General features: G+C 41.7%; 1 long non-coding RNA gene across 1 annotated transcript; it reads left to right on the top strand.

Annotated features, from left to right (window-relative positions):
• Positions 1 to 7,034: 7,034 nt before the first annotated feature.
• On the top strand, positions 7,035 to 13,104 carry LOC122175716. Its single transcript, XR_006177486.1, has 3 exons — positions 7,035 to 7,058; positions 9,363 to 9,521; positions 12,730 to 13,104. It is a non-coding gene; the product is annotated as an uncharacterized LOC122175716 (long non-coding RNA).
• The last annotated feature ends 70 nt before the right edge of the window (positions 13,105 to 13,174 follow it).

Below are 13,174 nucleotides of genomic sequence, written 5' to 3'. Positions count from 1 at the left end.
CATGAGAAAACCCTGTGAGAGACCACTTCTAGAGACTGTTCTAAGGTCCCTGCTGAGGGACCCTTCTAAGAGGGTACAGGGACACTATTAGGAGAGATATGCTGAGGGGAGAAGGTGCAGATCTCACTGCAGTGCAGCTCTAGAAAATGGGAGTTTCTTTGTTGGGTACAAAGGAAAAGCCCTGGGTGAGAATGATGCCCTGGAATCAGCAGACAGAGCAGGTGATGGTGCTAAGGGATTGGACATGGCCTCATGCTCAGCTATGAAAGAAAGGCGCTGTGGGTCCCCAGGAAGGGAACACAAGAGCTGGGAGGTGCAAATGCTGAAAGCCTGGGAAGTTTGTGAAGACATGGGGAGGCATCCTGGGAGACTAGGAAGGATAGAGAAAAAAAGGAAGGGAAACCCAGGGAAACATGGGACAGATGTAGGGCAGCAGGCTTCAGGTCCACTCCCACTGCTGCTGTTAAGGTGACACTGATCACACCTTCCCACCCTCAGCCTCCTCCTTGGTCCTAAGCAGCCCTACGTGGCCCCAGCCACACAAATCGTTCGAGGCCCAGCAGCAGTACCGGCTCTGGGTAATTTGGACGTTGCCATGCTGCACACAAGGCCAGATCTGCTGCATCTTGTCACTGGGGCAATGACATTGCCCCAGGGTGAAGGGAAGCCCTCCACCTCTGTATGGTGTTGTAAGAGATTTTTCTTTTACATCATTGTCTCAAAGCTTGCTGGGGACACAGACAAACAGTCCAAGCAAGTCCTGGGCAAGGGTTGAGAAATCCTTTGTCTGAGGGACACAGACAGACAAGGCCAGGGGCAATGAGAGAGAGGTAAGCCGCAGCTCAATGGCCGTGAAGCGGTGTTTTGTGTGGACTTATCTCAGGGAAGATGGCCATCTCAGGAGGCGCTGCACATGACTCTTACCCAAGCGCCCAGGAATGTCAGGACGAAGGATAAAAAGGGGACCTATAACCTGTATTTGAACCACTGTTTCTTAATTTCACGCCCGCTATACAGATATTAAAAGAACCTCATCTCCCTCCTATAAGTTGGAGCGAGACAGGTGTCAGCTACTTCTCCTGAAACCTGGCATCCCACTTCTCTCCTCCCAACCCTTGTTCCCCAAGGGTTCAATGTGGCACCGATAACATTCCTATCAGTGTGGAAAAGCTACCTTCAAGCAGTAGATCCAGCTCATGCTTCAGTAATTATCAGCCAAAATGAATGAATCTTCCTAGTTCCGTGTTTCACAGTTTTCTGACAGTTTGGCCTTTTCCTACCAAATAATTCTTGTACAAATTTTGGGGGGGCGGGTTAAGAAAAAGCTACATTCCCTGTACTCATAAGAAAAATCCATCAGTTAAAAAGGGCTTAAATCTACAGTCTAGTGAAAAAGCACTCTAAAGTTCAGGGAAAGCTGAAATTTTCTTTTGATGACTGCCTTGAGTCTCGACGCGTATGTCTAACTCCAAAGGCCCACATACTTTACATAACTGATTCCCCTGCTGCTAATCCCTGCAGTTGAGGATATTTATTAAGTGTTTCTGGATTTATTTATCTTGCATAGCTAAGTGAGCATGATGGATCCAACAAATAGCTTCATTTTATACAAATCAGAAGGAGTTTGCTGTGCATATTTTACCATGGTAGAGGGGATGAATGCTTTGCACAGCTTGCCTGTGAGCTCCTAGCGGTGGGGCCTGCATGTTTTGTTTGTAATATTTCAATGACAGACTACATTATGAATGAGCAATAAGCACTACTAACAAATAACAACTATCACCAGCGACCTCTGACAGTGTTTGGTCTTGACTTGGAAAATCAGTACTCCTTTGACATTTGTTGCATTGTCAATCACATAAAACCACACAATATTTACTATGTTTTCAAATATTAAAAAGCAGAGGTGGCTCTGTGAAGCTATGGCCTGGCAGATGGGCACTGGGCCGATGACCAGGAGACCTGGGTTCTCTATGACCACGGAGACACCAGTTCACCAAAGCTCTCACCCCTTTCCTCTATTTAGGTTGTAAATTCACGGGGATAAAAACATGAAGTGTGTACAGAATGAGGACCTTATCTTTGAGGGATCCCAGAGGCCTTATCTCAATCAAATAACGAAATTTATCCACAAATGACTTGTTCTAGAAGGGTTACACAAATCTCTTGCTATTTTTTAAAACTACAGCTAATGGATTAGTGGCCTACATACCACATGCATACCAGGCTACCTTGACTGAGATATGATTTGTAACGATATTGTGCTAAACAGGAGGAATATTGCAACAATATGAAACTTCTCTAGATAAGAAGTTAATTTATCACTCTGCATTTGGTAGTTTGTATTACATTTTTGTCTATATTTGGCAATGGACAGAAAAACATGAAGCTGATGAGATCGCCAATGTTTAGGCCTGACCTCTGGTTCAAAAGTTCTGTGACACACAGACAGAAGGTTTGTCTTTACTGGAGTGTTCATAAAGGAAAAAGTTTTTTTTCTGCATGCTGCTCTACTGAGATTATGAAATAGCTAGTTGGGATCAGCAGAATTTTTTGAGGTTGTATCCTATATATATGTGGTATAAGAGATTATTTGATGACCTAACTAAAACACTTCAGTCACTCATTTCGTAGGAAACCAGTGTTTAAGGCTGAAGAACACCAAGAAAACTAACTGAAAATCTAACCTGAAGATGCATTTGAGAACTGATACATTTCCTTTGGACTGAAAGATGCAGCTGCCAACTTTCTCTATCAAATTTTGGCATCTCAGTGTCATGTTTTCACTGCACTATTTTTCCCCTACTGTCTCCTCTTCTTCCTTTGATCAACAGTGTACAAGCTTCTCAGGACTTTAATAATAAGAATACTGACACATGGAAGAGTTTGTTTCTCCTCTATCACAGTCTTAGCCAGCTCTAAGACAGCCAATTTCCTCTGGGAAGCCCACATGCCTGCAGACAGCCCATGGGTATATCCTCTTCCTTCCATCAGCTTTTGCTTTTTGCTTCATTGCTGTTTGGAGAGTTTGTTCGTGAACTGCAGAGCTGATCCTTATGGATCCCTTCCTGCTCAGGATGTTCTATGGTTCTATGAATTATTTCCTTTCATAGTCAATTAAACCGACCTTGAGTAACAGCAGTATCTTTCCACTGATTATTTGAGGGTCAAGTGTCACACTGTAAAAAGCAAAATCTTACCCTTTTTTACACATACAAGACAGAAAATGGCTCATGAAGTCATCATTCAGCTGGATTGATGGTAGACATTTCACTGACTTCAGCAACCAGAATTTCGTCTTGTACGCATTGCACAGATAACGTAAGTAATGACTTGTGTAACATCTACATACTTGTCAGGATGGCAGACAGACTTAATGAGGCAGCTCATTGCTCCACTGAAAACGTCAGGCAGCAGACAACGCTTTCTTCTCTGCATCTGCAGTATCACAACCTCTGCATCACCGTGCAGAAGGAGATCTAAGCCTCTGGTCAGATGGCTTCTCACAGGCCACCAGTTTGGGGAACGAGCAAATGGAACCTTCACTTTCCTCACTTTGTGGACATGAATGCCGCAAGAGCTACAGCACTTCACTGAAACCCTCCTAGTGAATTATTCATGCCCAGGTTGTCACTGTTAGTTTGCTTCACGGAATCAAAGAAACGTCAGGTCCTCAGGCAGATGGCTGATGCTTCTGGCGCTTCTGCCTGCCGGATGGATTTTTAAGGGCTGCAAGGGCAGCTAAGGAAATCAACTCAGCAGCAGCAGTGAGGCCTGGGAGCCTTCAAGTTAGGTGGGAAGACGTGTGTAGGTGGGTGGCACTGCTCTCTTTATCTCCAGGCTGTTTCTGAGCAAGGTGAAAGCTTTCTTCCCGGGGACCAATTAGTGGATGAGCAGCTCAGTCACCCCCAGTTTGAGTGCAACTTCATCTTTCGGTGTTATTTCTGCAAATGTAAGATGTGAAATTACATGTTCCAGCACATTTTCACAATTTATATTTTAGAGTCATTCAATGACAATATTAGCAATGAGGCACATCTTGAGTCACACTTCATACTGAGCTATATTAGTCCCATTGGAAACTATACATTTTCATAGGAAATGGTGTTCACCTAAAGGAGAAAGTTCATGGATGAACCAGCCTTATGCCTACAAAGACAACAAGGAGGCCTCAAAGAAAAGCTCAGTCCACAGGGCTTAAGTGAACTTTCTATTTTTCAATTAATTAGCTATACTTTATTCACATTAGGAAAAAAAAAAAAAAACTGAAGAGGACTTTTGTTTTCTGATTTTTTTTCATTCTAAGTCTGTTTTTACATCTTAACTTATTCCTCTTTCTTACATACAAATGAAAGAGTAACAAATGAGAAAATTAACACAATTTTATAGATATTTTGAAAAACTCCATCAAACAAATGATTGAAATATTTGGAAATAGAATTAAAAGAATGTATCTACAGTATTGCAACATTTAGAACAATATCAGAGAGGGGAATTAATTTTTCTATCCATCAGCTCTTTCACCATTCATCACTTTGAATTCATATCTCCAGCCCAAATCCCAGAACATATTTCTGGAAAGGCGCATTTCCAGCCTCTGGAAACTGTTGAAATATGATCCAGGATGCTGTATGCACTAAGTGACTGAGAATTGCCTTTGGAAAATTGGGAAAATGGGTCCCATGTCCTGATAACTAAGTGGCATTTGTCATAGCCGTGCTTTTCTAGACAGAATTGGTTCTCTTTACCCCATAGTTCTTCAAAATGTCAGAGCAGAAATCATTTTTGTCACACTTGCTCTTTTTAAACATGCAGTATTTCAATTTCCTCTTGTTTTAAACTGGGCCAGCTCCTTCTCTTCTCACTCAGCAAAGACAAAAATAGAGGCTGGCAACAGAAGGCTTTAAAAACGACACATAGATGGCAGTGCCTATTTCTACATCCAAAGTAATCCATGAGCACCCACTCTCAGAAACTTCTGTTTATCCATTAACTCGGTATTGTCATTTCTTCTAATTGTCTCATTTTTACTTGGCTATTCAAATCTATTCACTTTTTTGTCTGCAGGAAACATTCATTATTAGAAGTGATACCTGAAATAAATGACTTTTACATCTTGTCGTTCTACCGAGCAGATTGTCATCCCTGCTCTTTCTAACAGGTTCTGTATGGGAGGAGGTTAGCATGCTTATAGGGATCATCTAACCAGACCCATCTGCTTTATTAGGGAACAGTATTTGGATCTGTGCCTCAGGCTGGGCAGAAGAACTTGGGTTCAAAAAAATATTTGTACGTGATTGTATGGATTTTTTACAAAGTTTTCTCCATTCCCCTCACTGTGATGGAAGCAGGAGTTCAGAGCTCAATTAACTGTGCATCACCTGAAATTCTCCACTTCATTGCCTAAGTATTTTCCTTTTTTGAAAAATTAATGTCATTTCAAATCAGAGGATGCAACATTCCATTCATAGGTCTTTAAGGGACTACAAGGCTCAAGGTGAAGCAGACTGTTAAAGGCTTAAGTTATTTCCCTGTAACAGTAATTTTGGGTCTGTGATCCCTTTGGATTTGTGTTACATTGATAATGTATTTATAAGGCTTTTCTCCCTTTTTTTTTTTCCTGGAAGATTTTCTACAGGTCCACTATCTCTGAGGATTTCAAAATGTTAATTAATGCTTTAACTGGCTCGCCATGGTAATGAAAGAATTAGGCAACCTTTCCAATAAGCCCATGCAGCCTTTTTAAAATAGCTAAGTTATTTCCAGGCCTGTCCTTTGGAAAGCAGTATTACATGCTCCTGCTATCAGTTTAGCCTTTTCACTGTAAAATGCTATTAGCCTAAAGGTTGTAGGGTAGAACCTGGAAACCTACTTCAATACTTTGCAATCAAAAGCTATTAATCAAAATATGTTAATATTAAAGATGGTTGGTTGCTGTTTTAAATCCAATCATTTCGCCACCAGCCACAAGTAGGGCTCGCATGAAATTACCACAGCGACAGCTCTGCTGGCATTTTATCTTTGCAATCAAGACAGACAGTGGCCTCTGTTTGAAAAACAATTTTGCCTTCTTGTATCAAATTTTGAAGATCACAATAAACTGTGTGAGCTGATTCTGTCATCTTTTACTGACACCAAACAGGAGCTTATCTCCATAATATCCCAGCTGTGGTGTCACCGGTTGCTTTCTAAAGCTGCCAGCAAACAGAGCATTCATTTTACTGCATCTAAAGGGCAGTGGATCTCCTCAGTCCTGGAGCAGAGCATGCTCCAGCAAAAATACAAGTGAAAATCAGAAAAAAATACAAATGCAAGTCTAGTTGGCAAGCAACTGAGCTGATCAGTGTGGGCACTGAAGGGGCAGGAGGTGCTGCTGACCTACAGGAGCTCACAGGGGCACCAGTGAAGTCAGAAGTCTCTGTAGGACTGATGATGAAGTTAAGCAAAATGAAAATGTGGAGTGATAAAGGTGCTGACAGCCACGTAGGCTGGATGGGAAATCACTGAAAAGTCAGGCAAACAGCTTCTGGAATCCCTTTGGGCAAGCTACAAAATGTACACAGGATTGAAATACATGGATCAGAAAGCTACAGAGCAAGCACTGATTTATCTCATTGGGAGATTAGTGTCTGCTAAGAAACATGGCATCCGTATCAGGCTAATTTCTTTAATTTCATCTTTTTCTTTTTTTTTCATTTCATTGATTTTATATCATTTATGTGCACAGTGAATACAACATACTGTTGTTGACTGATATCTTAGATTGCTTAAAAGACCTCTTTAAAACTGCATAACGATGAGAGAAGATTTTAAATGTTTTTAATGCATTTGTGTTTTTTGAAAGCTGTAGCAGAAATGCAAAGTCACAGCTTGAAGCAGTGATTGAGCACCTGGTGGGAAGGCAGGACCAACCCAGGGCAGCTCAGGTGCATGCAATGCAGCTGAATGACTGGAAAGGCTGGAGCCAGGATCCACCCCTTCCCAGACCTCATTTAAGGGCTGGCAAGGGAAGCAAGGGGTCTTGCTGGAGTTCCCTGCATGCTTGAGGCCTTCTGAAGGTAGGAAGCTTCTTTTCTTTATTTCTGCACTGGTGGCTGTTGCACTTGAGCAAATCCTCACTTGCTGCAGACTAGGACTCTGCTGTCATTGCTGTGCTTTCTACCATCTCTTTCCACTATCTTACACTTGGTGAGCCAGGTGGGTGCAACAGTGGTGTACTAATTAGGATGGGTTATCTTAAAAAGATGGTGCATTGGTTGGTCACCAGGACCCCTAATACCTGAAAGGAGGAATTCCTGGGTTCCCTGTGGCTGAGTGCTGTATGGATTGTTGTCAGTGGTTTATGGGCTGGTTCAACTTGGTTCCATTGTAATAAGTGGGGGCCAATGCAACCTGTGTGAGGAGGTTGACAGTGTACTTTGTTTTGCCCCTGGCATAAAATATGTGGATAAAACTCTAAAAAACCATAATGCTTCAGCCAACTGTAACTCTGCCTTGTCATCTTCTTTATTTTTTTTAATGCAGTAAATATTTTGTTACCTCGAAGAATGAAATAACAAGTGTTGGCTACTTCCTTCCATGTTCATGTCTGTCAGCATGCTCCATCTGGGTTACTGATAGTGAAGGAGAACTTAATTAAACCATGTGCAGAGAGAGATTAAGCAAAGCAGGAGTCCAAGATCAGCCAGTCAGTGATAGACCAATCTGGAAAGTATACATTCTACATTAGTACTGAGCAGCTGTAAGCTATATGCAAAGAGTGATTCTGTTAGCTCTTACTGAAGGCTTTTCTTGCCTGGTCTCAAGGGATTTCCATCCCATAATAGCAAAAGTGAATTTAACCCATATTCATAGAGAATATTTCCATGTCTACTAGACAATACATTTGCCCCTTTAACATACTCTTCTGATAAAGGTTCAGAGGAACAATGGGGAAAGAAGCAAACCAGCTCCTCAAGAAAATTGAAGATTTGTGGAAGAAGCAAGTGAGGAAAGAGACTCTGAAGTGATCAGTTATATCATTTATATCATAATATTCCAGAGCACCTTTGACTTTTATTATATTAAATTTCACCTGGTAGTTGAGAGTCTAGCTACAAAATCTAATTATATGGCAGAAAAAGAAGAAAGCGATGAAGTTTTGTCTATGTCTTTAATCACTATTTGATTTTTATCAACTCCAGGCATAATAAACATTGCCTGCAATTATCTCCCACGCAGAAAGATTATTTCCTTTTGTCATGAATACCTGTCATCCAGACCCAGGAGCACTGTGCTGTTATTACTTGGGGCTCAAGGAACACCTGTGCTTTCTTGGCAAGCTCTGGGAAGGAAAATGCTTTAGCAGTATTCATGTAAGAATTTCCTCTGCATTCATGAGTATCTCATGATCTGGTAGCTGTAAAGAGAGAAAAATTAAAGGAGCTGCTGACTGATCCCTTTCCTCACCACTGAGGATCTTCCACTCTTCAACACAGCTTTGAGATGATATTTTCATAGAGAATGTTCACGTTTTGTTGGAGAGTTGAAATCCCCAAGGATTTCGACAAAAAGCTCCAAAATATGTTTGCATTTTCCTGACGAAATGCGGTTTTCTCCTGAGTAAAAGGAAAAAGAAAAAACCTAATTATTGCCATTGCTCCTTACACTTTAAATTGCTAGAATTCAGTTCTCTTCAATGGTTTCTTTTTTTCTCTGCTTCTGGGCTTGAAAGATGAGGGGGCTAGAGCCAGGAGCCCTCCATGCATGGAGACGCAAGCAGTGTCCTGCAGCCCTACTGAGGATGCTGGAGTGACCTTTTCTCTTTCACATGAAAAACAGCATCCACAAAAACTGCCTAAATGCAGAGAACTTAAGGTTGTCTTAAAACATCCCCTGCAGTATTACAAGCAGCGTTGCTATTTTGGATTTCCAACTATTACAGATTCCCCTCTCTGTATGTAATCCTCTTCCTTTTCTTGATACAGTCTCTGTGAAGTCACAGAAGATTTTGCATTTGTTTACTCTAACCTTTCTTGCAAATTAGTGGAGAGAAATCAAACAGGACTAAAAACTGATACTTTACTTGTTTGTTTTGTTGGTTTTGTTTTTTTTTCCTCATAGACCTTTTTAGCATCTGATAATCTGTCTCTTCTTCAGTGTTGTCTCAGGAGAAGGAAAAGGTATTACAACAATCTCTATTGGAGAGCACACCAAGAAATTCAATCCAATTAGTTTCAACAGTGTGGGTTTTTTCCCTCAGGAAAGCCTCTAACATACATTGGCAGGGCAGAGATTCAAGTGTCAGTGACACCCTTCAGATAAATTGCCCTTCCAAATGGCATTTCAGAGCTTAGGACTGACTTGTGTGCTCTGTCCCTCAGACCAGAGGATGCCTGCACCTTCTCAGCAAGGTCTTTTGCCTGCAGGGCTGCAGTGACAGCCACCACGTGCTCTGGAGGGATGTGGCAGAGGTGGACAATGCACACCACTGTTTAGAAGCAACTCTGATGGAGTCAACCAGGAGAGCTCGAGTGCTCAATGTAAGTGACACATGTGGGTGGACACACACTGTCTGTGTTTTGAAGTAGCTATGGCCAGAAATGATGCTAAGGGGGAAAGTTGGAGGTGAAAGAGGAATGTGTGCTTTATGATGCAGGAGCAACTCTGGCTTCTAGCACTGGAGGACCTACTGCAAGACTAATTAAAGGCCTCATTTACGGTTTCAAGGAGGCCATTATAACACTCAAAACTCCCTGAAATATCAATGTTGTAGCCATGCCCTGCTCTTCTGGTCATAGAACCATATAATGGCTTGGGTTGAAGGACCTTTAAGATCATCTAGTTCCAACCCCCTGCTATAGGCAGAGATACCTCCCTCTAAACCAGGTTGCTCGAAGCCCCATCCAGCTGGTCATGACCTAGCATGCCCTCCTGGCTAATCAGAAGGCAAAAGCTCCTGACAAAAGAGGCTTCTGGGCTGCCAGAAGGGCAAAGAACCTGTCCTGGGAGGAGGATATGGCACGTGCTTCAGGGTGGCCTGTTAGATATGTACAACACGTGCTTTAGTACTTCTAACCTGCATGTCAGGTCAGAATGTGTTTGGTTACAGCTGTCTCCTTAGCAGATAATGAAAAGGCACTGCTTTAAATTGTTTAATAATTCAAGAACTGTGAATGTGTGTCATTCACAGTGTATATGCTAATATAGCAGCTTGAATATGTGATGTTCCTCTTTGCCAACATATGCTTATAGATAAAGTTGCAGGTTACTCTTCAAATGCATACTTGCATGCATGTTTGTATGTGAACTTGTAAGAATTCGCCTATCTTAGGAGTGAGGAAGTGCTGCCGTGGCAAGTGGAGGAGATGACAAAGCAATGTTGAAGCAAACTTGTGCTCGTTATCAACAAACAGTTTGCTTGGTGTAATAAACCAGCAGCGCAGTTCCAGAGCAGCCCCCTCCCTCAGCAGCAGGGGCACCCAAACCACATGATGTGAGGGTTCCTGATGCAGAGTAGAAGCTCAGATTTATTGTCTGAGTCATGAATTGGCTAAAATCAATATCTTTAATTTAAAGCATTGTTTGGGATTGTTTTTTCATAAGCCTCACAGGCAGAGGGCTGCACTGCTGAACCTCTGCTTTAAAGTAACTTTTTCTGACATGACATGCATCACTGAAAATATGGGTTTGTAATGAAAGTGATGGCACAATGCTGTAGTGTTGCAAACACAAACCTGCAGTGACAGTATCTCAGAGTTCTGCTCTGATTTTTACATGTTTATTCTTAAGAAGTGATCTCTCCTTAGTGAGAACCTGTGACAGCTTAACCCGTACCAGATCTGAACAACAACTCTGTCTTTTGGGTATTAAATAAAATGGTCTCATCCATGGCAGCAAAGGGGATGAAACAGTGAGTAAATCACCCCCTGGAGATGCTCTGGTATGGGTGGTGTCCCTGGTTATAGCAGCAGCAAACCTTCACTGTGTCTTCATCTGTCACAGCTCAGAAGGGTGGTGACTCAGTGGTGAGGCACTGGAACAGGCTGCCCAAGGTGGCTGTGGATGCCCCATCCCTGGAGGCATTGAAGACCAGGCTGGATGTGGCTCTGGGCAGCCTGGTCTGGTGGTTGGCGACCCTGCATATAGCAGGGGGGTTGGAACCAGGTGATCTTTGTGGTCCTTTCCAACCCAAGCTGTTCTATGAAGTGTAGAGGCTCTGTCTCCCAGTTACCCACAGAGATCCTGCAATGGGAAAGGCAGGAAAAATAGCCTTTCCCCTTGGATGCTGAGCTAAAAACAGGCAAACTGCTTTTGCAGCTCTTGGTATTTGTATTCTTCTGCATCCTTCTTAGACTCCTTTAATTCCTGATGGAAATAAAGCTGTTGCTTTCCTAAGCACAATGATAACCCTCATTTCTCAGATCTCCTAGTTGAGTAGACTAGATAGGTAGGCAGACAGATATAATATCCAGCAATATTCCAGGATATTACCTTTATCCACGAAAGGATAGAATTGCTTGCTGTGAGACTTTATTAAATGCTATGTCAGATCATTTTCACCATGGGAAGCTGTATCACATAGCAGATGAAAAAAAAAGTGCAGAGCCTGCAATAAATATTCTAAGAGGCAATACATTATCCAAACTGAACTTAAAATCCTCTCAGAGATTCTGAGAGCACAGAGCTGTGTCTCATGTTATCAGTTTTTTTGATTGCCCCATTGCAAGGTGCTCTGTTTTGCATGTAGAAAGCCAAGGATGTGTTGTCTGCTAATGTGATTTTCAGAACAGCAGAGAATGCATCACTTGAAAACCTCCTAAATGAGATCTATCACATTAACAGCAAGACAAATGAAGAAAGCCATTTTGCTTTTCTGTGTGCTGAAGGAGCGTGAATTCTTAGAAAGGCTGTTGATGTGAGCACCCAGAGCTACAGGGTACGGGCTTTGAAGAAGCATGAAAGCCAGACCTTACAGAAGGAAGAGTCTGCTCAGACTTCCAGCCCCACTAAGAAAATATGTTCTACCATCAGTTTGAGTTGCTTAGGATCTAGCCTGACTGCAGCTTTAGAAATGGCCCTATTGATCTGCCACCGGCTCTGCTGGAGGAAGATGCTTTACAATATAGCCATCATTAGTAAGTTCTCCTTCAGCCATTTACTCAGGTTCAAGTGTTTGGGCTGATTTTTTTTATTACTATTTTTTAAACAAGAAAATATCCTTACTTAATCTCCTGGAGAAGTATTCCCTTCTACTTTGCTGCATCTCCCTTCTATTCTGCTGCATCTGTTAGACTGGTGTGTTTTGTCTCCAGCACTATTTACTACTTTGATATAACAAGGTAAGAGGGACAAATGGAGCATGTTGTTTTCAAAAAGAATCTGAAAAACTATGGCTTCTGTGTTAGGTTTGGTTTTATTTTATTTTTTTTTCCCCAAAGAAAAATCTCATAGGTGAGAAAGACAGTACAAGAAAAATGCCTTTTTTCTGACCAATACATGAAATAAACTGTTCAGGAACAAGTAATCCTCCAAAAAATATATATATTTTGAGCAATTCTGGTAAGATTAGGGAGGGAAGTCTTACTTGTGTATCTCGCTGCTCTTGCAGCATGGGCTAGAGGTGTGAAGACACAAGTTTTCCAGGGTTTGGATATTTTAGGTAATCTTTCTTTAGCAATTTGTATTATTCTTTATTCATGTTACTTCTGTCCTCTGTTCATTCATTTAAGACTTCCATCCCTATGACAGGTGGAATTTAAGGCCCAATCCTGATGTTGGCAAAGTTAGTAGAAGACTTACTGAAAGACTAGTGGAAAGAATTTGAAGGGTTTTAATGAGGAAAATATTCCCAAGCGGAGGAAAAATAAATGGGTTCAGCTGCCTGCCTTTATTAGGAAAGGCTACTTAAGAGAAGACTTCTAGAACTGGGAGAGCATGGATTAAGTTATGAAAGATATACATGTGGCCATTCCATATGTTTGTACCAAAAATGTGAAACAAGAAAACCAACCCAGCAAAACCATTCATGAAACAAAGGCTGAAAAGCCATGATTGATGCCAACAAGGAGAGAAACGTTAATATTTCAGATTTATTTTACTGTGTGGTGTTATCTGTTGTGCTCTGACAACTTATGGCACACGATCTGTGCAATAATCAAGGCTTCTTGCTGAAGACAACACATAAACAAGTCTG

This window comes from Lagopus leucura, unplaced genomic scaffold, assembly GCF_019238085.1.
Source record: "Lagopus leucura isolate 7727_CA_CO unplaced genomic scaffold, USGS_WTPT01 Super-Scaffold_741, whole genome shotgun sequence".
In the NCBI taxonomy this organism is placed as follows: Eukaryota; Metazoa; Chordata; class Aves; order Galliformes; family Phasianidae; genus Lagopus; species Lagopus leucura.
Note: the sequence above shows the minus strand (reverse complement) of the source record. Positions and strands in the feature narration are given on the sequence as shown.